We start from the raw sequence: 12668 nt of genomic DNA on the forward strand, positions 1-12668 counted from the left end.
GCGTACGGACCTAGGTCAAAACTCTAACGCCAAGAAAGAGGCTGGCATGCCTCGATATAACCCGTGGCCATGATAGGCCATACCTGGGGATTCACATTAAGAACAGTGTCGGGCATGCCGGTGTTGTTCTGCCTAATCCTCGTACGGACGCTGACAGGCGCGTCAGTTCACCACGACGTTCACTGGGACAGAGTGGAACGCCATGACCGGCAGATAACGCCTACGCATGGTGCCAGTGACAAATAGGGCCACGACATGGAGCCATCCTTGTTGATATCTACAGGATCAGCGGGACCCACATGAAGGAGAAGGACACGACAACCCTGGAAGCCTTCTTCTCTCTCTTGTTCTTCTACTTTTCCTTCTCTGTAACCTGCGCTTTCCCTTCGTCTATAAAAGGGAAAGTAGGGCGCCTCATGGAGGGGGTGATCTAAAAAATAAGAGCATGACATGAGCACACGGCTGAGGGGCAAGCGAGCTCTCAGCACCTGTTCACTCCTTCCACCAGAGACTTGGGATCCTCTTTCTCTCTCGTCTATTTGTAACCCCTACTACAAATCAAGTGCCGGTAACACGAGCAGCAGCGAACTGAACATAGGGACGTTCCGTCTGAACCAATATAAACCCTCGTGTCCTCCGAGCACATCATCTAAGCCAGACGCGCAAATACAAATTTATTTATCGGTGGTTCAAAAACACCGACAAGGACTATCGTAAAGGCATACTTAGAAAAGATTCTAAAGAAATAAAGTATGCATGCGAGTAAACCTATGCCTGCTCCTATAGTCAAGGGTAGTAGATTTGAGAACTTTCAGTGTTCTAGGAATCGATATGAGATCGATCAAATGAACATAGTTCCATATGCTTCAGCTGTTGGAAGCTTAATGAATATACAAGTAAGAACTTACTCTGACGTAGCTTACGTATCCAGGATATTTTGGTAGAAGTCCAATCCAGATATAAATCACTGGAATGGAGTTAAGAATATCTTACAATTTTTGCAAACTATCATAGGCCTCATGGTGAGTAAGAAAGAATAAGTACTCTTAAATAGTTGTTGGTACAAATGTTAAGTTTTGACGAGATGTGTAGTGAAATCCACAGTAGTTGCTAACACTTGCAGTTAGAGTATTATTGTGAAAAAACTACAATGAAATAATTATGGTGTCATCAATGATGCATACTATAGTATAGCTTGTCATGAGGCCTTAGAAACAGGCAAAAGTGGTTAAGGAAATATGTACCTGGATTTAACAATGGTAGCCAATAACAATAACCATTTAAAGTAGTTAACTCCTAAGACAACAGGTCAAGTGTGCTGCTAAACACATTGACATTAAGTTATATGTTGTAAAGGAGAAAATTCATAATTAATTTGAAAGCATTGAGCATATAAGTACCAAGCAAATACTTGCGGATCCGTTTATCAAAGGCTAACTACCCAGTGTGTTCAGAGAACACATAGTCGACATAGATTTACAGGAAAGTATATGATTTCTGGATACTAAAGGCCTAGTTGAGAATCTGTTTCAAAACAGAGAGATGCATTGTAGCTATTTAATCTAATGGCAACTGACCGTGACGATGAGACACGCTCTATGCACTGATCTGCGATGGAATGGGAAAAAGATAAAGTAAGTTAAGTTTAAGTCATAAGGTGAGATCAAGTAGGAGAATGTTAGATTGATCTCCACCAGTTGGCCCAACGGCCAATTAGGCCCTGGCCGATGGGTCCCCATCGCGCAGCGTTATAAAGAGGAAGGTGGGAGTCGGGACGCAAGGCACGAGGTTCACCGTAGCCGCCAGCGCCCCACCATGTCGTTACCCTAGTCCGATCGTGAGGATGCGGTGTGAGCGATGAGAAGCTCTACCGCCTTCACCGCTACCTCCAGATCGCACCTGCACTCCTACCTTCTTCGAGACCGTAGCGGGGGTGTCAAGCTACTGCTATTTTCCCACTAACGCCTTGGCCATGACTTGACTAAACGAGGTATATTATCAAGTTCCCTATCTAACTAAGTCATTATCCGCTAGATCTACACACGGTGGTCCTACAAATCCTGTCAAGGTCCAGCAGTCATTTCTCGAACGGAAAGAACACCGCGTCTCAACAAGAATCCGTCTTCCTCGTCACTGGAATCGCGGCTACGTACATCTTTAACGCCGGTCGGGCAGCCCTCACGCGTACCAGGGCGTGGTCATCAATGTCCGGAGGTTTCTTCAAGGACTCGAGCCGTGCCGGCCGTACGCGGTCTCAGACACAGGAGACGCTTCATCGGTGGTCGGGTCTCATCAGTTTAACTCTGGCTGCACGGATGAAACACGATCGGTGGTCGGGTCGGCCAACGAGCATCCCGTGGGGTGGGGTGGGGTGGGGTGGGGTGGGGTGATCTCATGTAGCAAATCGCTTTTAACTGCCGTCGTCCCTTGTTACGTACTCCTACTAGAATCTCGCCCGGCGCATGCGCATCGGATTCTTCCATGCGATGGCCGATGGGACGAGAGGCAGTGAAGTCACGGTCCATGAGCAGCTAGCACTAGCACCGAGCAGTTGTTGGGCGAGCGAGATCAGGGGTCACAGCTAGGAGACGAGCCTGGCTCTGGATTTCTCCGCGGACCCGCGGTTGCCATCGCCGAAAGCTCGAATCGCACATCGTCTGGTACTCTGGCCCTCCTCCTCCAAGGCTGCTGCATGGTCCAGCTCCAGCCCGAGCATGAGGACGTAGAAGCCAAACGAGTCAACAGATTCCATGGCTGCGTCCTGCGAGCGTGACAATTGACGTACGGTCTGCATGAGAAGTAGACGCGGGAAAGTGAAGGATGGGTGGCGATGCAACGTGACAGGAGGAGCTACGTACCGGTGCCCCGCTGCTGTCCTGCTGGTCTGGTAGGCTATCTATCCGACAGTGCACAGCTGCTGTCTGGTCTGACAGTCTGAGTGAGCAACGACGGGGATTGAGGTAAGGTTGTCCTCATCTCAGTCTCAGAGAGGAGAGGCCGGAGCACTATATTATGGTCAAGGTTAGACGTGGAAACAGTTAGATTTGGTTGCACGATGCCTTTTATACTGGTCAAAAAGAGGCGTATTAGGCAATGGCCCCAGTATCGCAAAGGCTGCTAGGCTAACGCTGATTCTTGCCTCCAGTTCACCGCAACTTCTTCTACAAACTAAAGTAGAACTGCCTAGGGGCTGTTTGGTTCGTATAGGAATTCCTAAAATTCTTGTCACATCGAATATTTGAACACATGCATGGAGTATTAAATATAGACTAACTAGCGACTAATTTGCGAGACGAATTTTTTAAGTCTAATTAGTCCATGATTTGACAGCGTGGTGCTACCGTAAATATGTGCTAATGACAGATTAATTAGACTTAAAAATTCGTCTCGAAAAATAGCCTTCGCCTATATAATTGGTTTTGTAATTAATCTATATTCAATGCTTCTTATTAGTATCTAAACATTCGATGTGACATGAATTTTAGGAGCGACTAAAGAACTAAACACCCCCTTAGAAGAAACAGAAATACTATACAACACACGTGTGTTTTAAAAACAAAAACCATTTTAGTCCATCGGATCGTTGCCTCGGTTTGTCCGCGTCCGTCAGATCTGCAAACGCGAATCGCGCCCGGTCAGACAGAGAACACGAACTGCGTAGAACCAATAGCGAACGCGAACTGCGTCGTGTCATAGGAAGTGCGTCGTGGCCCAGAGGGAGAGAGAGAACGCGAACGCGAATCGGGGAACTGCGTCGTGTCAGGAACCAACCGCGTTGTATTTTGTTCTTCAAATTGTTTTATGTAATATGTAATTTATGATATGCGGATACGTGATCTTGTGATTGTCTGAAGATAAAAGAAGGCTAGAGATAAAAGAAGAATAGAGGTTATTGGATCTTATCTTATGGTGCAAAAAAAAATTATATGTTAGAATTATATAAAACACATAGTTGTATAATAGACAGGTTAGAAATGGAGCTGGGCCCCGCCACACAAGAAAGCAGCAACAAAATCCGGTCCGCTCCGTATATACGTGTTAAAATAGCGCGTAATATGTTCTTTGACCTTAAAGCGATTAGTGAACGATACGAGGCTGCTTCAAGCGACCCTCCCGGACCGACACCGACCACGCACCGTGACCACGAGCAGCAGATCGGAGCGAGTGGTTGCAGCGGCCTGCACGGTCGGTCGGCTCCAAGGTTCCACAGCCACAGGCCACAGGGGGAGGAGGAGCGAGGGCGACGGACCCGCGCCGGCAGCGCACTCAGCAAAAGCAGTCGGGTCGGGCCGGGCGGGCAGCAGCGAGCGACAGGAACGCGGTGTGAGTCCGCAGCCAGCGTTGGTTCGTTTGACCCGGGGACTCGTTTCTCCGGCCGCGGCAATGATTAGCCCCGGGAAAGCGAGGTCTCCTCCTCCCAGTGGCTAGTGGCGACCGCACGCTGGAAGGAAAGGAACGGATGGATGGAACACACGGGGCCCCGCCCCGGATTCGGCGATCTCCCCCGCGGTCCGCGGTCCGCGCACCGCCACACCCGCTGGTGTGGTGCCCCGTGATGTGGCCGCACGAAGCCAGGGGAAGGACACGCACGGCGTCCGGGGGACGGCTCGGCTCGGCTGCCGGCCGCGGACTCCCTCCCGTGCCAGGCCGTCCGTCGCCAGCGTATCACCACCACCAGTTGGATCGGAGCGTGCAAGACCCGGTGGCGGGCGAGACCAGACCACGCTGCGCACCGCGTGATTCACAGATCGATCGCCGTGCGTTCCATGGAAGATGGTTCGTGTGCAGCTACACACACAAAAGGTGAGTGAATATAAAAGGTTGACCGGTCCGGCCCGATACCGAGTGGCGTAAGCAAGCAAACATTGACCCAACCCGAGCACGCGCCGGGACGGCCAGCCGTTGCAGTCGACACGACCACAGCCACACACGCCGCTCGTGCCTCTCAACCGGACACGCCACGGAACGTTTTGTTTTACATATATCCGGGGTCGTCGTGGCCAGCAGCATCATTTTCGTTCCCCCGCTTTCTTTCCTTCTTTTGGGGCCGCACGCAATTGGCGTGCGTGCGCCTTTTCCCGTGCCGCGGACCGGAGATCGCTCACTGTCCAGTCCAGACGGAAAAAAAAACTCGTCCTACGGTAGGTAGACAGCACCTGCAGTTTTTGGGTTAGAAAAAAGACCTCTCATGTAGATGGAGAAAACCTCTAAACCTCATATCTCGTTCTTATACAGAGACCCATAACTCCGTGAGTGAGCCGAAACTTTTTTACCTATGCTTTGGGACGCGAGACAGGCGAAGGTTTTTTTTTCTGCACAAACTGCGCATTACCTCAGCTGTGCCCGTGACAGCCGGGAGTCGAACTCCCGACCGGGGCCTTCCCACGGCGGGCACGAAACCACTTGAGCTGACGGGCACGAAACCACTTGAGCTGACGCTCGCTCCAGTCCAGAAGAGGGAGCACAGCCATGCAGTTCGGGCGACCCATGTCCTATTCGCTGGGTTGATAAGTCATGACCAAAAATATTATTGACCGATTTTTTATATGAAAAAAATATTATTCGTTAACTCAAAAAAAAAATACCACGCAAGCCAACATGACACGAACGGCCACCGGCCGGAAACTCCGGCTGAGTGGGCGGGCGCCCATTTTGCTTGTGTTGTGGCTGCTGGAGCCTGGAACAGGATGCCCGCTTTCTGCGTTCGTCTTTGCATCGTGCGCCGGGGATTCGAAGCAACGCCGTTCCGTTCTTTCGCAGGTCACGGATCCTATTTTGTGTGTGCGCTGATCGTGAACCCGTCGAGATTTGTTCGATATTGTATTCCAGATTCTTTAAACGTAGCAGGAATTTGCAGCAAAGCGAGCACTACTTTTCCGTTCAGTAACAGCGGGTCTGCTACAGTAATAGCGGGTTTGCTACAGTACCGCGTTTTGAATTTCCTTTTTTTATTTATTTTCGATGAATTTTTGAAAAATCATAAAATGAAAATTCTAATTTTATTGGACTCCATATGAGTAGATCTACACAGTGGATATATAATACGGTATGCTTTAGTACAATTTTTTTTGTAGCCTTAGATTAATTGAAAAATCTAATTTTGTCTGTAATTAATTGGAATAATTCATAGCTGCAGCTTCTATGGTCCAATTGTGGTGAAATTTTTATGGTACGCTAATTATTGTATGCTTGAACTATAGTAAAAATTTCGTACTCATTGGACTATGTATAACTTAGTTATAGATAAATTCTAATTAATTACAGACAAAATTAGATTTTTCAATTAATCTAAGGCTACAAAAAAAATTTGTACTAAAGCATACCGTATTATATATTCACTGTGTAGATCTACTCATATGGAGTCCAATAAAATTAGATTTTTTATTTTATGATTTTTCTATGATTTACTATGATTTTTCAAAAATTCACCGAAAATAAATAAAAAAAAGAAAATTCAAAACACTGTCACTGGCAGACCCGCTGTTACTGTAGCAAAACCGCCGCTGAAAACCGCCCAGGGGGTAGAATAGACGGTTTTGGAAAGTTCAGGGGGTAAAATAGACGGTTTCATAGTTGAGGGGGTTATGTAGACCACCTCCCATAGTTGAGGGGTGGAGTAGACTTTTTCCTTTGTGAAAAAGTACGGCTGGCTGGTTTGTATGAGAGAAAAATACTATTTCAACTTAAAATTTACGATCGTTTACGACAAGTTACAGCCAAATAACTGTATATCCTCAACGGAAACTTGAATATAGGTTCAGCATGAACAGTGCACTGTCGCAGCACGAACGTCGCAGCCGGTGCTAGCTCTCAATTACAGTTACAGCTACGAACTTGCATTTATGCCGCTGTTACGGAGTCCGGTACGGGCTGTCCTCACTAGCGCACTAACACTGGAATTAAGACGGGCATAATTCGGGTAAGGGATGTCCGGGGAGGCCATCATCAATACGACCGTTACCAGCATCGCATTCTCGTCTCCAGTGACGAGAGTGAGGTAACGTCTAGATGGTGAAATTTTTTGCGAAATATCACGGTAGCACTTTCGTTGTTATTTGATAATTAGTGTCTAATCAGTCTAATTAAGCTTAAAAGATTCGTCTCGTAAATTTTGTCTAAACTGTGTAATTAGTTTTATTTTTTATTTATATTTAATACTTCATGCATGCGTCTAAAGATTCGATGTGACGAAAAATCTTGAAAAATTTAGCATTTTGAAGTAGAACTAAACAGGGCTGAGTGAGCAGACAGAGTGTGCGCCTGCTGAACTGCAGTTACTACTACTACACAGACCACAGTCGTCCTCGATCGATCTACCCTGTGATTGCTACAACGCAGTAAAATTCACCTGACCGTTTCACTTGGATACATTCTTTTTTTTTCCTTTTTATTCGTTGATGAAACGGATTCCTCTAGGGTAAACTCGGTATTATTCATCGAGGTCGTAATGCCGTGTGAAACCGTTACGGAGCTTTGTCCGATCCACCGGCCGCTTGTCGATTCATCCGGCCTTATTACCCCTGCCTTCAAAATGTTAAATGTGACAGCCACGGTCAGCAGCAAACCATCAGTTCAATTCGGACCCTATTTATTTGTCTTATGAGCCGCACTATTTCAACAACCGAATAATATTTTTCTCTCACAATAAATCAGTCATAGCTTTTCAATGAAGCGAACAGGACCTCAGCACCTTACCAAAATCCAGAACCCCCAACAGGCTAGGACAACAAAGCTTGGTCGCAACCACTCAGAACGACACGTAAAGCAGGAGGCGCAGTTCAAGTTTCTACCAACAATTATATATATAAAAAAAAGTTTGTGCCAACCAACAGCGACCTTCTGTCCTTCATTTACAAATGCGAAAGGCATTGACTCGGCAGAGGGCACAGGGCAGAGACCACAGCGGCCGGTAGGCACAGCCGCACAGGCCCCTCCGCCCGCCTTCAACAAAAGTCTCGTGACGACTGACGACGCCGCGGAAAAGCACGAGCGCACAGCGCTACCACCACCACCGCGCCGGCTTTCATGCACCTACCAGTGCTGCTAGTGCTACGTCTTTTAACAGTTTGGCTGGTGTAATACTCTCTTTTAAAAAAAATACTCTATCCGTCTTAAAATATCTATCATTTTCATTTTTTAAGAAACAACTTTGATAAAATATATATTAAAAAAATATTAATATTTATGATACATAATTGGTATCATTAGAAATATATTTGAATTTTATTTTTTTTAATACATTTATTTAGAGATATAAACGTTGCATATATTTTCTATAAATCAAATTAAATTTATAATACGAAAACTAAAAGTGATGGAGTATACTCAGCCTGTTCAGCTGATGCTGATACGATCATATACGTTCATGGATTATTACGGCTAGCTAGTTTATGTGAAAGAAAAATACTGTTCTGTTTAGAAATTTACAATCGTTTACTACCAAGCTGACTATTTTTACTTCCCCTGTGCTTCCCCTGTGCTAGGAGTACTAGGCTGGTACTACGGCGAATAGCCTTGACAACGAGATCGGCTGCCCGTGCAGTACAGAGAGCACTGCTGCGCGGTCACGGCTCACGCGGCGCAGGGACAGGGTTACGGCAGAAGCCAATGGCAAGTACTACGAGGCCCGCCGCGGGCGACGACGGACGGACGGACGCCGACGCGGACGCGACAGAACAGGCGAGGCAGAGGCGAGAGGGAGCATCGCGTCTGCGGCCCACCGGCAGCGATGGGACAGCTGCGGCACGGGGTCAAGGCTAGGGTATTGTTTAGTTGTCAAACTTTGAACGTGTAAATTTGGCAAAATATATTATAGCGCTACGATAATATTTTGTTTGTATTTGATAATAATTGTTCAACCGTTAACTAATTAGGCTCAAAATGTTCGTCTCACAAAGTATAATTAAACTGTGCAATTAGTATTTAATTTCATCTACTTTTAGTATTTCATGCATATATCGTAAGTTTGATGTGACAGAAAATCTTCTGTATAGTGCCAAAATTAAGAGTTTGGGAGGAACTAATCAAGGCTAGATTATCCAAGTCAATGCCTGCCGCATTTTCCTTTTCCTTTTCTCGGCACAAGCATCTTCCTTTGGTTGGACACCACTATTCCGAGCCATGCGCTCGCGACACAACGAGCTCACTGTACATTTCTCTCTCTCCTTCCCGGCTTTTACTACCAGCGTTCCACACGGAGCGAGATTTGACGCTTTCGAATGTACTAACAAGACGATGAGACTGCGTGAAATCCCAGGCGTAGAATTTGACTTGACACGGTCACTTTTGGTTTGGTCAATTACGGTATTTCGAATGTCAATATGTTTAATATTTAAGTCTCTATATAAATAGATTTACAGATTTACCCTTCAATAACCGGTTGTTCCAACCGGCCTGAGTAACTGTTTTTTTTATCCGACCCCATTGCCTTCCCCGCGTCTGCATCGTCTTCCGACGCACGCCCACACCGTCGACGCTCTTGTGCTTCCCCGCGTCCGCATCGTCTTCCAGCGTCCGCCCGCACCGCCGCTGACCCCCCCCCCCCCCCCCCGGCACCGGCCCTCCCTGCGATGTCGCCTCCCTGGCACCGACCATCCGCAGCCGCCGCCCTCGAGGCGCCCCTCCGCCGCGCGCCTGGCATCGGCTGTTGCTTCCTCCACCACCGCCCACCGGTGCGGGCGCGGCCCCCTCCCTTCCGCGATTTGCAAAGATTTATGATTTTTTTCTGAAATTTGGCAATAATTTGTGAAAAATTTGACATGTTTTTCTATGGTATTTGTAATTCGTAGAAATAATTTGTATTTTTTTATGAAAAAATTAGCAAATATTTCTTTAAGATCTGTAATTCATCTTGATATCCCCAGACTACATCACTCTGTATAATAAATTACACTGAAGAATTTAGTGTAAATATAATAATAAGACGGTGTAAATATAGCTATAAGACAACGTAAGTGTATGGAAAAAATCTGGTTGTTGGGAGGAGCTAAAACAACTAGTTGTTGACCAGACTGATTCTATATTTATTATAAAAAAATCTATTGTATGTTTATTCTAGTGATATTTACTCATTAAATGTTAGTATCTTTTTAGATTTGGTCAAAGAAAAGTAGTTTTTTCAGAGTGGGTTCATCGTCTACCATAAAAGATATACCAAAAAAACAGCGGAAACTGCACATAGAAAGAATAGTGCACGAAAGGCAGTGAGTCATGAGACGGAAACTCAAACAGAAAGCCAGGCCTTGTTTAGATCACCTCCAAATTTTAAGTTTTTTCACTCTCTCTCTATCACATCAATTTTTAGCCGCTTGCATGGAGCATTAAATATAGATAAAAAAATAATTAATTGCACAGTTTAGTTCGAAACAACGAGATGAATCTTTTGAGCTTAGTTGGTCTACGATTAGACAATATTTACCAAATAAGACGAAAGTACTACTATTTATCGGTTTGAAATTTTTTGCAACCCCAGCAAGAAATTTAAAAAGAACAAAATCTGTGATGAGAGAGAAGAGGAGAGGACTGACGTCATCAGGCAGGCTAGTCTAGAGAGAGAAAGAGAGAGGAGGAAAGCATCCCCCACCCAGGCGCCCACGCCAACTATACATCACCTCTAACCTCCACTTCCTCTTCTTATTCCCACTCCCTCTCGTCTCCCCACTGATCCCTCTCTTCCCTCCCGCTCTTCCCTCTCCGTGAAACCAACGCCCCCCGGCGCCCGCGCGCGCGCGCACGAGAGAGAGACCCACCGCGAATGGAAGTTGCTGCGGCGAAGCAACTCCTCCCCATGGCGCGGGGGGGCCTAAACTCCCCGTCCTCCTCCACCTCCTCCTCGCCCTCGTCCGCCGCCGCCTCCCCGTCGCCGCGCCAGCAGCAGTCCCAGGCGCCTGTGCCGCCGTCGCCCAAGCCCGTGCCGCGCATCATCGACACCACGCCGTTCCCCACCACCTTCGTGCAGGCCGACACCGCCAACTTCAAGCAGGTCGTCCAGAGGCTCACAGGCTCCGACACGCCGCCGCCGGCGCCCCAGAAGCGCCTCCCAGAGCCACGCCATCACCACCACCCACCACGGCGGTGGCAGCGGCCTCGCTAGCGGCCCCAAGAAGCCGGCGTTCAAGCTCTACGAGCGCCGGATCGGCAAGAACAACCTCAAGATGATCGCGCCGCTGGCGATGGCGGCGGCCGCGGCCGCGGGCGCGTCGTCGAGGAAGGCGGGGGCGGGGGCGGGGGCGGCGCCGGAGGTGCTGTCGCCCAGCGTGCTTGACTTCCCGTCCCTGGCGCTCGGGAGCCCCGTCACGCCGCTGCTGGCCGACCCCTTCAACCGGTCGCCGGCGTCGGCGTCCCCGGGCGAGGAGGACGAGGCCGCCGCCGAGCGCGCCGCCATCGCGCGGAAGGGCTTCTTCCTGCACCCCTCGCCGAGGGCCGCCGCCGAGCCGCCGCGGCTGCTGCCGCTGTTCCCCGTCACGTCCCCCAGGATGATGGCGCCCTCAGCCGCCGCGGCGCCGTCGCCGTTGCAGTGATCGGGCGGGGGCCTCCCCGCGCGCCGCGCTGCCAGAGAATTCCTAGTTCCGCGTGAGATACTTGTTGTTTAATTAACTCCTTGGTGCGTGATGTAATTTTTGCTCATGGTATTGGACTCTTGAGCGATCTCGAAGAAATGGAAACAAAGATCACACTCTTGAGCTTCTGCTCCTGGTGCTCTCTGCTGTTTCTACTTTGTGCCTAATGTACTCTGCCATTGACGCTCTCCATTTCCTTCAGTAATTACTTCACCAGAAACAACACCAAAAAAGCTTCCTTTTTGTCAAGGGAGAAACGACGCATGCATGATCTCGTCGAATTCTTGCAGTTTTTTAGACGTCTTCCTGATCTAGCAGTCTGACATGGACAGAGTTTCTGACGAGCAACTGTAATTTCTAGAGTCACCCCTGTTCGCTTATCATTTGTGTGACTTGTAAGCTGCCTAATGCTGTTTTATTGTGAAAGAAAAATATTATATTATAATTAATAAGTGTGTTTGATACCATCAAACGAATAGGATGCAAGAGCTCGAAACTAAGCTGAAAACACACAGAGCGAACAGGGTGACAGAGCTCGAAACGAAGCTGAAAACACACAAAGGGAGATGAGCTGTAGAATTCGATTTGTGTTTCGGCAGTAGAACAGTCTCTTTACTTAAAAAAAAGAAAAGGAGAAGAGACAGGTTGATACGAATTAGTCAGTCAACAAAGCATTTAATCTGCGGCGGGCAACAATGGCATTTCCACCTAGCAGCATCAATCAGGCAACAGTGGTTGGCCGGTCCAGTTGACCAACTTGCCTTGGGAGTTGTGGTGCGCCGGCAGCTCGCGACCGATGCCCGCCACTCCAACCATCTGGCACGCTTTGTACTGCAGCAGTCGCTCGGCACTATAGATGGCCATCGGCTGTGCCGGCCCGACGCGGCGTCGTGCCTCATCGGGCCACCGTGCCGTGTCTATAGCGTGTTCGTGCCTGGACTCCGGCCTAAGGCACGGCCCGTGGGCTGTTTGGACGTGCTATGCCGTCCGTTGGACACGGCCATTTTCACCGGACCGTGCTGGCCCATAGCCCGGCTGCAAAAGACACTAGATTCAAAAACCACCAGATAAAATTCAACACCAGATTTAAAACCACCAGACAAAAGACAA

At 48.2% G+C, this 12668-nt stretch overlaps 1 pseudogene; it reads left to right on the forward strand.

The window, feature by feature from the left end:
• The first annotated feature begins 10626 nt into the window (after positions 1 to 10626).
• On the forward strand, positions 10627 to 11687 carry LOC136512957 (VQ motif-containing protein 4-like; annotated as a pseudogene).
• The last annotated feature ends 981 nt before the right edge of the window (positions 11688 to 12668 follow it).

Source organism: Miscanthus floridulus, chromosome 16 (genome assembly GCF_019320115.1).
Source record: "Miscanthus floridulus cultivar M001 chromosome 16, ASM1932011v1, whole genome shotgun sequence".
Lineage (NCBI taxonomy): Eukaryota > Viridiplantae > Streptophyta > Magnoliopsida > Poales > Poaceae > Miscanthus > Miscanthus floridulus.